At 63.5% G+C, this 14,277-nt stretch overlaps 1 long non-coding RNA gene across 1 annotated transcript; it reads right to left on the bottom strand.

The window, feature by feature from the left end:
- Positions 1-1,792: 1,792 nt before the first annotated feature.
- On the bottom strand, positions 1,793-9,384 carry LOC144367909 (uncharacterized). Its single transcript, XR_013427528.1, has 2 exons — positions 6,712-9,384; positions 1,793-5,786 (listed from the first exon to the last, which is right to left on the bottom strand). It is a non-coding gene; the product is annotated as an uncharacterized LOC144367909 (long non-coding RNA).
- Between the last annotated feature and the right edge of the window lie 4,893 nt (positions 9,385-14,277).

Here is a 14,277-nt window from a genome sequence, read left to right on the forward strand (position 1 = left end):
CCCGGACCTGAGATTCTCTGTTGGTCAGCTTTCTGATACTGTGACAAAATACCGGAGAAAAGCAACTTAAAAGAGGAAAGGTCTGTTTCCTCTTTCATGGTTTCAGAGGTTGCAGACCATGGTCACTTGGTCCCATCACTCTGGGCCTCTATTGAGGCAAGGCATGGGGGGTGGCAGAGCAGAGCAGCTGGCCTCATGACAACAGGGAAGGAAAGACAGAGGGGGCAGAGAGGGCGAGGAGCAGGGACAAAATACCCACTTCCAGGGCACTCCCTGGTGACCTACTTCCTCCAACTAGGCGCCCCTCCTGCTGTGTCCACCACCTCCCTTAGTGCCACCAACTGGGGACCAAGCCTTCAACACCTGAGCCTCTGGGGACGTTTAAGATCCGAACTGCACAGACTCCCGTCCACTCCTTCTTCCTGTTCTCCAGAGGCGAAGTGGCCGGGGTGGGCTGGTGCTGACCGTCCACACCCTGGACATCCCGCCTCACCGGCCACTCCGTCTCCTGCGGGTGCTTTGAGACTCCGAGTGAGCAAGGCCCTGGGCGCTGCCCTAAGCTCGCAGCTGTCCCTCCAGGCTGCGGGGAGCCCTGTGCCCAGCTCCAGCCTCTGTCCTCCTCAGGAGCCCGGAGGCCTGCAGAGGCCTCCCCCACACCACCGCCACCACGGAGCTCCTCGAGGGAGTGGCCTGGGACTTGTCCCCCTTCCCACCCTGTCCCCCAGGCAGGATCTGCCACGGGACAGGTGCCCAGGAGTCGGTTGCTGGGTTAATTATCCCACTCTACCCCCGCCCCCCAATGTCTCTCAGCGTGGTCGACGCTTCCTCGCAGCTGCCCCAGAAAGGACGCTCTTGTCCCAGGAAAGGCACCTCTGCCAGCAGCCTGCTGACCGCTTACTGCCCACCTTTGATGGCCGAGAGTCTCCCGGGAGGCTGGTCCTGTCGTCCCATTTTACAGACAAGGGCACTGAGGCTGGGGAGCTTAGGAAACTTCCCGAGCGCGTGGTCAGTGGCAACTCGGCCTCCGCCGTGGCTCCGGGATCGGGCCTTTCGGTGTTGCTCTGTCACCTCTGGTCAGAGCGGAGACTCCCAACCCAGGGACATTTTATTTTCTTTGCACGGTGCTGGGAATGGGAGGCCCGGGCTTGGCCCCCGAGCACACCCCGGCTCCCCGAGCACGTGACGGATTCCTTTGAAGACATTCGAGGACTAAACACAGACCTGTCCCCACAACCTTATTAAGTCCGATCCGTATTTAAAATCCACCCATTAACTGTGCAGATCGAGGGTTTTTAGAGAACTTTACAGGGTTGTCCGCCATCACTGCAGTCTAACCTTAGGGCACCTCCATCATCCTGAAAAGGAACCTGTGCCCCTTGGCAGCCGCCCGCACCCACGTCTGTGCCACCAGCCACGGGGTTCCCAGGTCTCTCGCCAGCATTTGCCGTCGCCTGGCTCGCGGGCGTGGAGAGGAGTCTCATGGTGGTTTTTATCCGACTTTCCTAAGGACCCATGAGGCGGCGTCCGTCTCTCTGGCCCCTGGTCAGTCTTCTTTGGTGAAGTAGCCACTAGGGCCTTCCCTGCCCGGTTTCAAGGGCCATCTGTCTTCTTGCTGCTGAGTTACGCCCGTTCCCCACGAAGGCCACATTCTCCCAGTGCTTTGGGGAGAAGAGAGGAACTTCTGTGTCGGGGACAGATCTGTGTTGCTTTGCCACTTTGGGGACCTCAGATACCTTAAGTCCCCTGTGTTAGCTTTGCTTTGCTGTGACCCAAACACCTGACCAGAACAACGTAAAGGAGCTCAGGTTTATTTGGGGTTCACGGTTTTGGAGGATTGGTCTGTGGACGGCCGTGAGGCAGAGCCTCAGGCAGGAGGCCCGGCCCAGGAAGCAGGCCAGATCACGGAGGCCGGGAAGGGGCGCGGGAGAGAACGAGGAGCCAGGGACCCGCGTCTTCCATCTGCGCCCCCCTGCCCACAGTGGCCACCCAGCACAGGAGTCCTTTCAAATTCTTAGTCCATCCAGTGGATTAATCCACTTATCAGGACTCGGCTCTTGTAACCTCATCACTTCACCCTGAACATTCGCTCAGGAGCTTTTGAGGGACACCTCGTATCCAAACCGTAATATCCCCTCAATCTCTGTCCCCTCTGCAGCAGGGCGGGGACAGTGGCAGGGGGGTCTCATGAGGATCAAAGGACATCAGGTTCAGGGGCCTGGTGCACAGCGATGGCACGGTGTGGAGGGAGCAGGGCTGCTCAGTGGGTGCCCAGCTTGGGTCTGTTTGGCGGGGACTTGCGGAGCCCCGGGCTGAGCTGGGCGCTGAGGCCGGAGCAGGGGTCCCAGGAACAGGGCTGCTCCGCTCCAGGAAGGGAGTGGACGACAGTAGAGTCGTGGAGAGGACCTGGGGCACAGGGCGAGGGGCAGGGTGCGGGCAGGTGTGGCGTGGGGGCTTCTGGGCGCCTGGAAGGCAGTAGCTAGAATGTGGAGCTGCCTGGGGGTGACGGGTGGGGACCGCAGGGCTTGAGCCACAGGAGAGCCACTGCTCCTCCCTCAGCACCAGGCTGGTTGGCTGCTTGGCCCCAGCGTCAGGCAGGCGCCCGGCTCTCCTGCCAGTGGCTCTGTCCCCTGGAGCAGGGCCCCCCACGCCCTCAGGGCAGCGCAGGCCTCCTGCACAGCGCAGGGCGAGCAGGCGGGAGGGGGCCGCGGGTGGCCCCTCCAGGAGACGGCTGGAAGGTGCCTTGCCCTCACCTGCCACTGCCACCCCCGGCTACACAGGGAAGTGAGGTCTGTTCTGGTGCCTCTCCAGGCGACCACGTCACCTGGAGTTGAGGGGGAGAAGCTGTTGGAGGAGCCTGGGGGTGGGCTGGGGGTGGCGGGGGACTCAGTGGAGAGGGGACAGCAAGTGAAACTCCAAGTGAAGCCCAGGAGGGAGCCATGCAGGGTTCTAGAGGAGGAGCACTCCACGGCAGAGGTGGCGGTGCCGACGTTCCCGAGTCGGGAGCGAGTCTGGGGCGATGGGCAGAAAGCCAGGTTCAGGGTGGCCCACGTCCCCCACGAGGCCAGGCAGGTGAGGAGGGCTTCCCCGGACCTCCATGCGGCTGCCTGGGGCTCAAGCCTCTGCCTGGAGGCCTGCGCACCTGAGCACAGCCTGGGGGCCTCTCTGCTCTGCTGCTTCTTCATCTCCCGCAGGAAGCCCGGCAGGGGTTCTGCACGGTAGGCTGAAATGGCCGCAGCTCTATCATCTTCAAAGCCCGGGCGCTTCCCCTGGTCACAGGCAGCCGGCACAGACGCCAGAACCGCTTTGTGCACCGCGGGAGGTTTCTTGTAGGCCCTGGGTGCAGCCTGCGGCTCTGGGCCTCCTCCGCTCCCAGGGAGGAGGCTGCAGGGTTCTGAGATCTTGGGGGGGGCGTGGGGGGGCCCTTCTGCAGACACAGCCTCGCACAGCGACTGGCCGAGGTCAGCGGATCTCCCCTGGCTGCCAGCTCTGCCCGGCCCCTGTCCACCTGGGGATCTTAGCTGAGGGCCAAGGGCGAGGGCCCCACGGGCATCGGGAACACAAATGGCAGTAAGTGCTGGACGGGTGGGGGGGGCACTTGACACTGTGGTGGGATACTAAGTCACTATGGAAATCGGCGGGAGGCTCCCCAAGGGACTGGGCGGGGAGCCACCAAGTGTGACCAGCTGTCCTGCCCCTCGATGTCGACCCTGAAGGATCAGTGGTCACTCCACCGAGAACCGGGCCCCGTGGTAACCGCAGTGCAGCCCACGGCAGCCGACGATGGGGCCAGCCCAGGTGTCCGGCCCAGGTGTCCGGCCCAGGTGTCCGGCCCAGGTGGCCCAGGCGGGTGGGCGGACAGGGAGATGTGGCCTACAGACACCGGGGGGTTTACCAGCCATGAAGAGGAAGGAATCATGTCATTTGCAGGAAAAGGAATGGAACGAGAAAGACCCTTGTGTTAGGCCACGTGAGTCAGGCCCCGAAGGTAAAGGGTCAGGTCTCCTCTCCCTGGGGACGTTCAGGAGGACAAGGGAAAAGAAGGATGTGTGTGGGGGGGGTCTCCTGAGGATCAAAGGACATCAGGAGAGGAAGAGAGCAGGGTTGGAGGCAGGGCGGGGACGTGGGGGGGACAGTGCCCAAATCATGCTCCTGGCATCCCGTGCACACGAATATGTAACCAGAAAACCCTCGAAGGCTACAGCTGTCACGCACCAGTAAAATGTGGGGGAAAAGCGAATATTTCCTAAAGGAAAAGAAGAAAAGGGTGAGGCCCAGAACCCGACTGCCCGGGGCCACATCCCGAGGCCACATCCTGGGTGGCCAGGTCCTCTGGGGCTGGACCGCGGTCCCTGAAGCTCAGAGGATTCCACCAGGAGGGCCCCGAGGCAGCAGTGCAGCTGAGAGCCGAGATGCGCACACCAAGCCTCTGGAGGCTGCTGTGGCCAAACCCCGGCCCTGAGCACACCCCCCACCCCAGCCCTCTGTGTGCTCCGGGGCTTCCTGTGACCCAGTTGAGGTTTGGTGGCCTTCCAGCCCCAGCCTGGGCCGCTCCTTCCGCGTCCTCCCCAGCCACTCTGGCAGCCCGTCACCGCCCAGCCACGGCTCTGCTGCCCTCCAGGCTGGACTGCACAGACCTCGGTCCCACTCACAGAAATGGCTGGTGCCCACCGAGCTCCCCTGGGCTGGGCGATCAGGGCTCATGCGTAAGGGCCCAGGCATCCCTGGTGAGTGCCCTCAGCAAGCCCGTAAGATGGCCAGACGGTCGTCACCCGCGGCAGTGGACGCAGGTGCCCTTCCCAGTTCAGGGCACCCTCTTTGGACCGAGGGCCTCGCTCCTCCAGCTACAGGGAGGTTGCCAGCCACCAGCCACAGCAGGCCTCTTCCCAGCTCCTTAGCTTAGGAAGGGACCTACCTTGACCCTTCCTCCAGGGAGCCCACCTGGAATGACTGGACCCATCGGGCACAGAGATGGCCAGCCTCCTGGCCCCCGCCCAGGGCTACCCTGCGGGGCTTCCCTGCGCAGCAGCCCCGCGACACAGGCCGGGCTCCCCGAGGGCGGGTCAGGGCCCAGGGCTCCCTCCCCCTGCCCTCTCCTGGGGTGAGATGCCCATGAGCTTGGCCTGTCTGCAGAAGAGCTCCGTCCAAGGGCTGAAGGGCTTGCAGCTCAACAACCAAGCCGCGGCGCTCACTGGCACAGACCGCCAAGTAGCAGAACCAGGATGGAACCCAGGCTGTCTGGCCCGAGGGCTGAACCCTGGGCCACCGCCTCCCTTCTCCACCCATCAGAGCCCACGAGACCCACCTCCAGGCACCTTCCCTCGGGGACAACACCCAGGGAGCCTGTCTCGCCCTGGGAGTCCCCGAAGGCGGGGCCGGAGCCCACTCTGCCCCCCGCACCCCTGGCCCACTCCACGCTTCCTGAATCCACGTCTCTAACTCTCTGCCACGACGTGTCCCCAGAGCAAAGACTGCGCCTCTGTCCTCCCCTGCAAGTGCTCCCAACCGGCCCGGAGCTGGAAGTCCTCCCTGCAGTCTGCTCTCAGTAGCTGCCATCTGCTCCAGAGCGGCGGGAGGCGCCCCAGGAGCGCCGTGTGCGGAGCGCAGCTCCCCTGAGCCTCTCGGCTGGGGCTCTGGCGAGGCTCCAGAGGGGGCGCGGACGAGGTCACCAAGGTCACGGCTGTGTGTAGCCTCAGCGATTCCTGGGTGTGGGGGGCGCAGCCTGTTTCCCCGCAGGGACCTGGGGCCTGGGACGGCAGGAGGACTTCCCTGGGAGCCCAAGGTGGCAGCTGCCGGGGAAGCCTCCCTCCATCACGGCCACAGGCTCAGGAGTCGGGGTCACCATGTTGAATCTGTTTCATGGGGAAGAAAGTGGGCCCAGGACAAAGGGGTGAGAGAGGAACGCGGGAGAAGTGCAGGAGGCCTGGCCCTGGCCGGGCCCCTCAGGCCCACACGCCCCAAAGCTGCTCCTCCCTGGACAGTGCCACACAAGGGGCCAGAGGCTGGGCCTCGGCCAGGGCCCAGTCAGGCCGCGGTGCCCTTCCTCAACGCCCTGCTCCACCTCCCGGGACTGCTGACCCGGGGCACCGGGACACAGCGCCTGGGAATGACCCGGACGCTCCTGTGGTGCTGGAGGTCACAGGCCCACATGGGTCTCCCTGGGTGGGAGCAAGGCTGTGTCCCCGCTGTCTGGGGTGGCCAGCTGTCCTTGGCTCCGCCCGCCCTCCACCTGCAGAGCCAGCAGGGCCAGTGTCATGGTCCTCAGCGCTGTGCCCCGGGGCCTGACCTGGCCCTGGGAAGAGGGGCATGGCGGGCCCAGGGCCGTGGGGACACTGGGGGTCTCTCAGCCTCAGGATGCTCTTTGACAGACGAAGACCCAGTTGCCCAGAGAGAGGGTGCGGAGCTCACCGGGACACGGGGACACGGCCTGGCCTCCCGAGGGTCCTCCTGGAGTCTTTCCCGGGCTCCGCTCTTTGCCCCAGAAGCCTCCGCTCTCCTCCCCGCCCGCACCACGCCTCTGCCCGTGGCCGCGTGCACGGCCAGTGGACACCCAGGCCTGCTGCCTGCGGCTCTCTGTGTGGGACCTGGTGGGGATCCATCGCCCAGGGCCCCCATCTTCCAGGTGGGGAAACTGAGGCCAGGACAGGAAGAGCCTGACCATAGCAGGTGAGGAGAGCTGGGGCCCAGGACTCCCACGCTGAGCTCTGGGTCCACCTGCAGTTCCCTGGTCCACACAGGCTTCTGTGCAGCTGGTCACAGACGTCAGCCCCAGCCTGAGGGTCCCCTTTCCCCCTCCCCAGCCCACAGGAGCCAGAGAAGCCTGTGTGACGGAGGTTCTGAAAGAGCAGTTTCCGTGTCCTCTGTGTCCAGACTTGGCACAGCCACTGCTTCGGGCTCAGGTCCAGAGCCAGAAAAACTGGTTCTGGAGGCTGCCCGGGGGCCACCGAGGCCAGCTCCCAGCCGGCCTCTAACTCTGCTGCGTGGGGGAGGGGCGGTGGCTGGACGGAGGCGGGTCAGGGCGGAGCTGGGTCAGGACTGCGCTGCAGGGGGGCAGTGCCCCTGGGGTTTCTGCTCCACGTCCCGCGCCTTCTCTGAGCGCGGCAGAGTGGTGCCACCTTAGTCATCACAGACCTACGCTCAGGGTCCCTGGGCCACAGTCAGATGGGACGCTGACCCAGCGCCGGGCACCAGCGAGGTCGAAGCGCACGGTGTTGGTTTTCCTCGTTGGACTCATCGGCAGTTGGTGGGCAGCACGAGGCGTCACTGCTGGGGCCCAGACGTGCCAGGTGGCCGAGGACCAGGAGGGCATCTCAGAGGGCAGAGCCCAGGGCCCGGGGAGCCCAGGCAGGGGCTGTGACTGCAGACCTGCCTGTCCCGAGGCCACCAGCCCACAGACTCTGGGGGCTGCCCGTCGTCCTCTGCAGGACGCCCTGGGGTGACCCGCGGCACAGGGACCGACTGCAGCCCACCCGTTTTACAGATGGGAAAACCAGGGTCCAGAGAAAGGGGACCCTGGCCCCAAACACACGACTCTTTCGTGACGATGTCAGGGCTCCACCTGTGTGTCCTGACGGAAGAGAGTGACGGGCCGCGGGACTGGACGCTCGGAGTCCTCCAGTCCTTCCTGGCCCTCGGGTCGGCTTCCCCCCCTTCAGTTCTCCTCTCAGCCTTCTCTGGGGTCTGGCGCACGCCGTGGCTGGTCCCTCTGGCCCTGAGAAGGGCGATTAAAAGCGTGGACGGCTGAGCTCAGACCTCGGCCCACTGCGCCCGGTGACGCAGGCTCCGGTCCAGCCACTGCCGCCCACCGCCCTCCCAGTGTGGCCACCCCTTCCTGCCCCAGGGCCCTTGCACAGGGCTTGGCCAGGCCATGCTGCCCGGAGGGAGCCTGCCCTCAGGCATCTCTGTGAGCCACGCCCCTCCCCCCATGTCCCCTGTGTCCCCATGACCTTCCACCCTCTCTGGTGGCCTGATAACACCCGCCCAGAGTTTTCCAGGAGCCCAGGGAGTGGAGGTCGGGGGTCGCTGCGTGCGCTGACCCCTGCTGACGAGGCCTTTTAAGGGTCTTCCGCTCGTTTGTTTATGGACAGACGTTCATGGGGTACCAAGGAGGAGCAGGCCCTGCCCGGCCTGGCCGCCCTTCCTCACGTCCCTCGGGTAAGACAGGAACCCGTGGGACTCCGGGGACATCCACGGGTGCAGGCCCCTCGTTGGCCCTACAAGGCTGCACAGGACGTTCCGGGTTCTGAGGTGTCCGCGTCCCTACTGGGGGGCGGCGGGTTCTGTGCCCAGCCCAGAGCTCCAGAGTGAGACAGAGTGGCCTCAGCCCCACCACCTCCCGGCTGGACTTGGGGACAGGGTCCCTTCCCTGCTGGGCCTTGGCTTCTCCTTGGTGAGACGGCGCCGAGGTGGGGAGCTGGCTGTAGGATGGGCGGTGGCCGAGGGGACCGTCCAGGCCCCAGCACGGGGAGCAGGTGAGGCCTTGACCTCGGGCAGCCGCCCCCCTTTCACCCAGGGGGAGGGGGCTCCTCCCTGGGGCGCTTGGTGGCTCCTGCAGTCCCAGTCGGTGGGACCTTGGGCCCTCTGAGGTTCCCTCTGCGCCGAGAGGCCCTGCTGCCCGGGAAAGCCAGCTGCCGGGAGACCCGGGGACCCAGGCTGCCCCAGAGCCCCGGGCTTCACCTTGGCCCCGAGCCTGGCATTCCGGAACGCGAACCTCCACCTCGGAGAGGAGCGACGTCAGCGGCAGGATCGCCCCCAGGCAGATGTGGCACGAGACCAGCTGACAACTGGGCAGCCCCTCTCGGCCCCAGCCTGGAGCCCAGGGCCGGGACGCCCTCCTTAAATCACGGAACCTGGGAAACTGGAACTCAGAACCCAGAGCATAGAGAAGATTCGGGCTCCCGGAGTGAGGACGAAGTCATGGCCAGCATGCCTGGGGTCATGGGCAGGGAGTGTCCCCTCCCCACACTGGAGCGAGTGTTGTTTCTCCAGTTTCCTCCCAGTGCCTCGCAGCAGCAGCTGAGATGATAGACCTTGCATTATTTGGAAGGGTCCCATCAAGGGGAAGTCCTTCCTTACTTCTAATCTGCATCTTTCTTGCTTCAAGTCCTACAATCGCCTTGTCCCCATGTCATTCTCCCCAATTGGAAATTAACTCTGACCACTTCAAGTTTCCAGCCCTTTTCAAGGGCTCAGACCCACCCCTGCATGTACACCTATGAATTAGGGTCTCCAGCCTCAGGGCCCCTGCGGCCATGGACTCTGATTCAAGTTTCGTTGGGCACCTGCTGAACCCCTCAAGACTCCGCTCTCAGCATCCTTCCCTCCCTGGGGCGCTTGGTGGCTCCTGCAGTCCCAGAAGGTGGGTCCATGGGCTCTTGCCTCTGGGTTTCCAGGGCACCCCGCCCCGCCCCGCCCCCTGTCCTGTTCCGGCATGACCCGCTCTGCCATCCCCCACCAACTGCGGCTTTCTGAAGGCCGGGCACCGGCAGGTTCAGTGAGGCCGACGGTGGGGACCCTATGGGGTGGCTCAGGGACCGAGCCCTCCAGCTGCGTGACTTCGAGCCTCTTGGAACTCCTGTGTTCCCGCCTGCACTGGGGGCACCCCCCTCCATCCACGAGCTTCCCCTGGGGCAGGCCAGGGACACTGGCTTCTGCCACCAGCAAACGCTGAGCACAACCACATCAGGCTACTGTCACGAGGGCTCCTGTCAGTGGCCCTGGAGAGGTGGCCTCCCGCGTTACCACGGCAACCTTGAGAGAAGGGCGTGGACCCAGAAGCCGTGCTCTCACTCCTGCCTGCCCCCTCTGAGGCCAGGGCTCACACACATGCCACCGTCCCCCCTGCTGCACGGGAGCCGGGCTCCAGAAAAAGGAAACAGATGGAAATGTGGAAATCCTGGACTCGTCTCTGCCACAGGATTAAATGACAAAGAATGTGAAGTCCCTCGCCCGGTGCCTGGCACATAGTAGGTGCTCAACAAAGCTGCCCCTTCTCCATTTATGTCTCCATCCCTGGAGGCCCTGGTGCACCAGCCCACGGAGGCCGGCTGCCTGGGGGCCTGCCCAGCTGCTGCCCCTGGCCGGGCCTCTCTCTCCACCTTCTGCACAGGAGCCTTGATCTGCAATCAGCCAGAGAAGCTCTAAGGGCCAGTTGGGCCCCTGCTGGGGCAGAGTGAGCTCCCGCTAGAGGCTCAGGGCCGTGGAGAGCAAACCGCCGTTCCTTCAGGAGCCAGCGCCCGCTCTCGACCTCCGAGCCTCCCTCTCAGGGCTGCCCACCCTCCCCTCTCTCCCCGCTGGCTGGGGGAGGAGCTGGGAGCCCCTGGGGACCCCACTCACCACCCAGGTGTGCAGGAGAGCGTCTCTGCTTCTCTCCCTGGTCTGCCCTGCAGGAGGCAGGGCCCAAAAGGCTGGGGGGGTGGGTGGGTTTCAGTTCACCTGAACTCATTTGCGTTTCCACGACAACTTCAATAGAAGCCGGTGGCATTGGCCCCATTTTACAGATGAAGAGATTGAGCAGTGTTTTCAAAGCTTATTTGGAGGAGAATCCTCTTTTGCATAGAGCAAACCTGAAGCGCACACTCCGAAACTTGCCACCCTCCGCTGACCGGCCTGTTTCTCTCCCAATCTGATGCGTGCTTCCCAAGAGCTCAGTGCTCCTTCCTTGGGCTTCCTATTACCCAGGACTGGGAGGCCCGGGCCTTCTGGATTTGCACTGGGGTCTCATGAGAGCGTGCAGATTTCCAGCGAGGGCCCAGAACTTCCAGTGGATCCTTAGAGGGGTCCAGGACCCAGCAAGAGGGAAGGACCCCTCTCTGGCCTGAGTCCCGAGGATACGCCCAGCTCTTTGTTTTTGTGTTGGTCCTTCCTGGTACCGAACCCAGGGCTTTGCACGTGCGGGGCGAGCCCTGAGCCACAGCCCCTCTTCACTTTTTATTTTGAGACAGGGTCTCACTACGTTGCTGCAGCTGGCCTTGAACTTGTGATCCTTCTGCCTCAGCCTCCCAGGTAGCTGGGACGACAGGCCTGTCCCATCATGCCCAGCTGAAGACCCGGTTTTGAGCTGGGGTTTTGCAAAAATGAACAGGACAGCCGAGATTTGGAAAAGCGCTTCCTGAGAGGGAGAAATGGCCCGTGTGACGGCGGGGACAAGGGGACAGTAAACGGATGAGCTTGGCTGGAGCAGAACGGGTGTTTGGGAACAGTGACAAACGAGGCTGGGATGTCAAGGGGACCTCTGAGAACAGGCCGAGGCTCTTAGATTTGATTGGAGAGACTGTGGGGACCACGGGACATCCTGGAGACGGGCAGCCGCAGCTTAGGAACGAGGTTTGCCGTTGACAAAAGGGGCAGGCGAGAGCCAGGGAGAGAGGACGGCCAGGACGGCCCCACGGACAGCCAGGGACCTCTGTGTGGCTGGAAGGGCACAGCAGGGCTGGTGGCGCTCAGGGGTGCTGTCAGGAGAAGCGACCGGAGGCCAGGAGGAGGCAGCCCTGCCGCAGGCCCTCGCTCTGCGGGCTCTGGGTCCAGTCCCAGGGCTGCCATTTTTTTTACTGTGCAACTTTGAACAAGTGACCTCGACGGCTGGGCTTTCTCTTACAAACCAGGACGACTCCGCTTGCCAGGTAGGGTTGTCAAAACTCACTTAAATGAGAAAAAGCCACCGAAGCCCTTCACCCAGGGTCTGCTACACCCGCGTCAATGCGCAACAGGGCCCGCCCATCCCCCCAACCTTCAAAGCCTTCTGGAGGCCACACCTCAACGTGTTTCTGACAGTAGCCCCATGAGATGGGTGGCATCCTTCCCATTTGAGGGATAAGGAAACTGAGGCACAGGGAAAAAAAAAACTGTCACCCCCGGTAGAGATGTTCACCAAGACTGACACGGGAGAGCCGGGTGCAATATGCACAGGCCTGTCCGCCCAGCGGTTCCGGAGGCTGAGGCAGGAGGATGACAAGTTCAAAGACAGCCTCAGCAACTCAGTGAGGCCCTAAGCAACTCAGGGAGACCCTGTCCCTCAATAAAATATAAAGCGGGCTGGGGGTGTGGCTTGGTGGTGAAGTGCCCCTGGGTTCCATCCCCAGCATCAAAACAAAAACAAGAAACCCGCCGCTCAGACGGACCACCCCCCTCTCTGGCCTGCGGTGGGAGAGGACCCAAGCCCTTGAGGTTCAAGGTTGATCATGAGATGGTGGGAGGGTGGGAGGGCGGACACCGACCCAGGGGCTCAGGGTGCCTCGGGAGAATCACCGAGGTCCAGCTGAGAGCGAGAGTCTGGTTTTCTGAGGGGGGTGGGACCCTGCGTGTTAACCACTCCTGGGGAGGCTTCCCTGAGTGGCAAGATTCCTAGAGGAGGACCTGGGGGCAGAACAGACCTGGCCTTGGGCAAGAAACGGAGCCTTGGTTTCCTCCTCCAAGGAAATGGGCCCATCTTCCCACCTGGCAGGCAGGGCTGCTACGGAGGACAGAGAAGATGACGCGGGCGGCCACGCAGAGCCCTGGTCTGGCAGGAGAGAGCCCTGCCGACGTGGCTCTCGCTGTGATTATTCTGCTAATCCTGGGGCGCCTCTGTCTCTGCAGGAGCCACCACCCCAGCCTCGTCTTCCACCCCCGCCCCCCGGGGGGGAAAATCAGCAGGCGCTGCGCCTCCGCCCGCACCGCCAACCGCCAACCGCTTCACATTCAATTTCCCCATCAAATTCACAGGCACAGATCCCGAGCCATTATTCCACTTCCTAATGGCCTGTGTGGTGGCAATCCTAAATGGGACATTTCCTCGTGCCCTGAAACTCCCCCACACAGACCTCTTTTCGGCAGCTGCTGTGTGCTTGCCCTCCCCCACCCCCCAGTGTCCCCGTCTCTGCTCGTACAGAACCTGAGGGGCAAGGTTGTCCCTTGGAGCACCTCTGGCTCTCCCCGGGGTGCTATGGAGACGAATTTTGGTGGCAGGCAGCAGGGTGGCCTGGGTGAGGGACGGGTCCAAGGTCAAAGAGAAGATTGCCTAGAGCTCCCCCTGCAGGCCACTCCAAGCCCTGGCCCTCAGAGGGGGAGGTCACCTCCTAGGAGCCTCGATAACGCAGCAGCTAGAGGTGCAGAATCAAAACGCCTGGTCAGGGTCAGGGGCCAGTCCCTTAATGACCACGAGGGCTATTCATTGAGGTCATGTCCCTGGATAGTTGCTGGGGCGCCCTGGAATGAGGGAGCGGGCACTGGGTCTCCGCAGCCCCACACAGGTCCATCATGGTCCTGGTTTTACCTTCACAGGCTCAGAAGCCCCAGAGCTGGGCAGAGGGGCTCCTCCAGCACCGGTGTCCCCCAGATGGAGCACAGCAGAGGCCTGGAGGGGTGTCGCTGGAGGAGACCTCAACACGCTCACGGGGGGGCTGCCCATCAGCAGGAAGCAGCCTTCGGAAGACCCTCGCAGCAGCACCAAGGGCCGACCTGGAGTTCATGACGGTGGGGGTGGGGGGTGGGGGGGACGGAGGGGGAACAGAGGGAGACAGGGGCAGGACCAGGGCGTGCTGGGGGAGCCACAGGCAGGCTGGTGGCATGGGGCGGTGGCTATTTGCCGACCAGAAGGAAACATCAGGCATTGTGAGAACCCAGGGGTGTGCAGTGCGCAGCAGCCGGGGACAAGCCAGGGATGGAGTGTCACAGAACCCAGCGTATGTCAAGAAGTGTTTACCCAAGGAAGGGCCCAGTCAGAGTGGAAAGTCACCAGCAAATTCGTGACCTCCTTCTCCACAGCCTGGCCCCTGCCCCGTGGCCTAGTCCCAGGCAGAAGCGCGCTCTCTCTCTCTCTCTCTCTCTCTCTCTCTCTCTCTCTCTCTCTCTCTCCCTCCCTCCCTCCTCCCTCTCCCCTCTCCCGTCCAGTCTAGCTGGGACTAGAGCACAGGGCACCTGGCTGGATCTCTGACCTTTCAAGACTCAGAAGATCTATGCCTTCCCTCGTGCGTGTGTGTGCGTGTGTGCACGCGCGTGTGTGCATATGTGTGTGGTGTGTGTGCATATATGTGTGTGCACACGCATATCCTTGTACAAACACGGGCACTTTTTGTGTACGTGGAGACACATCCGTGCAAGAGTGTTAAGGGCCGTGTGGCCCCCCAGCCCCCCTCCAACTTCTCCGCCACTCTGCTCGCAGCTCCCCTCCCGAGGCACCCGTGCCCACCTGCCCCCAGCCGAGGGGCCTCTTCTGCCGTGGCCACCTGGAGCTGGCGTCTAGAACCCAGAGCCTGGGCAAGGGCGGGTGGCCTGGCAGGGTGGACGTGAGGCTGACCCCGC

This window comes from Ictidomys tridecemlineatus, chromosome 11 (assembly GCF_052094955.1).
Source record: "Ictidomys tridecemlineatus isolate mIctTri1 chromosome 11, mIctTri1.hap1, whole genome shotgun sequence".
NCBI classification, from domain to species: domain Eukaryota; kingdom Metazoa; phylum Chordata; class Mammalia; order Rodentia; family Sciuridae; genus Ictidomys; species Ictidomys tridecemlineatus.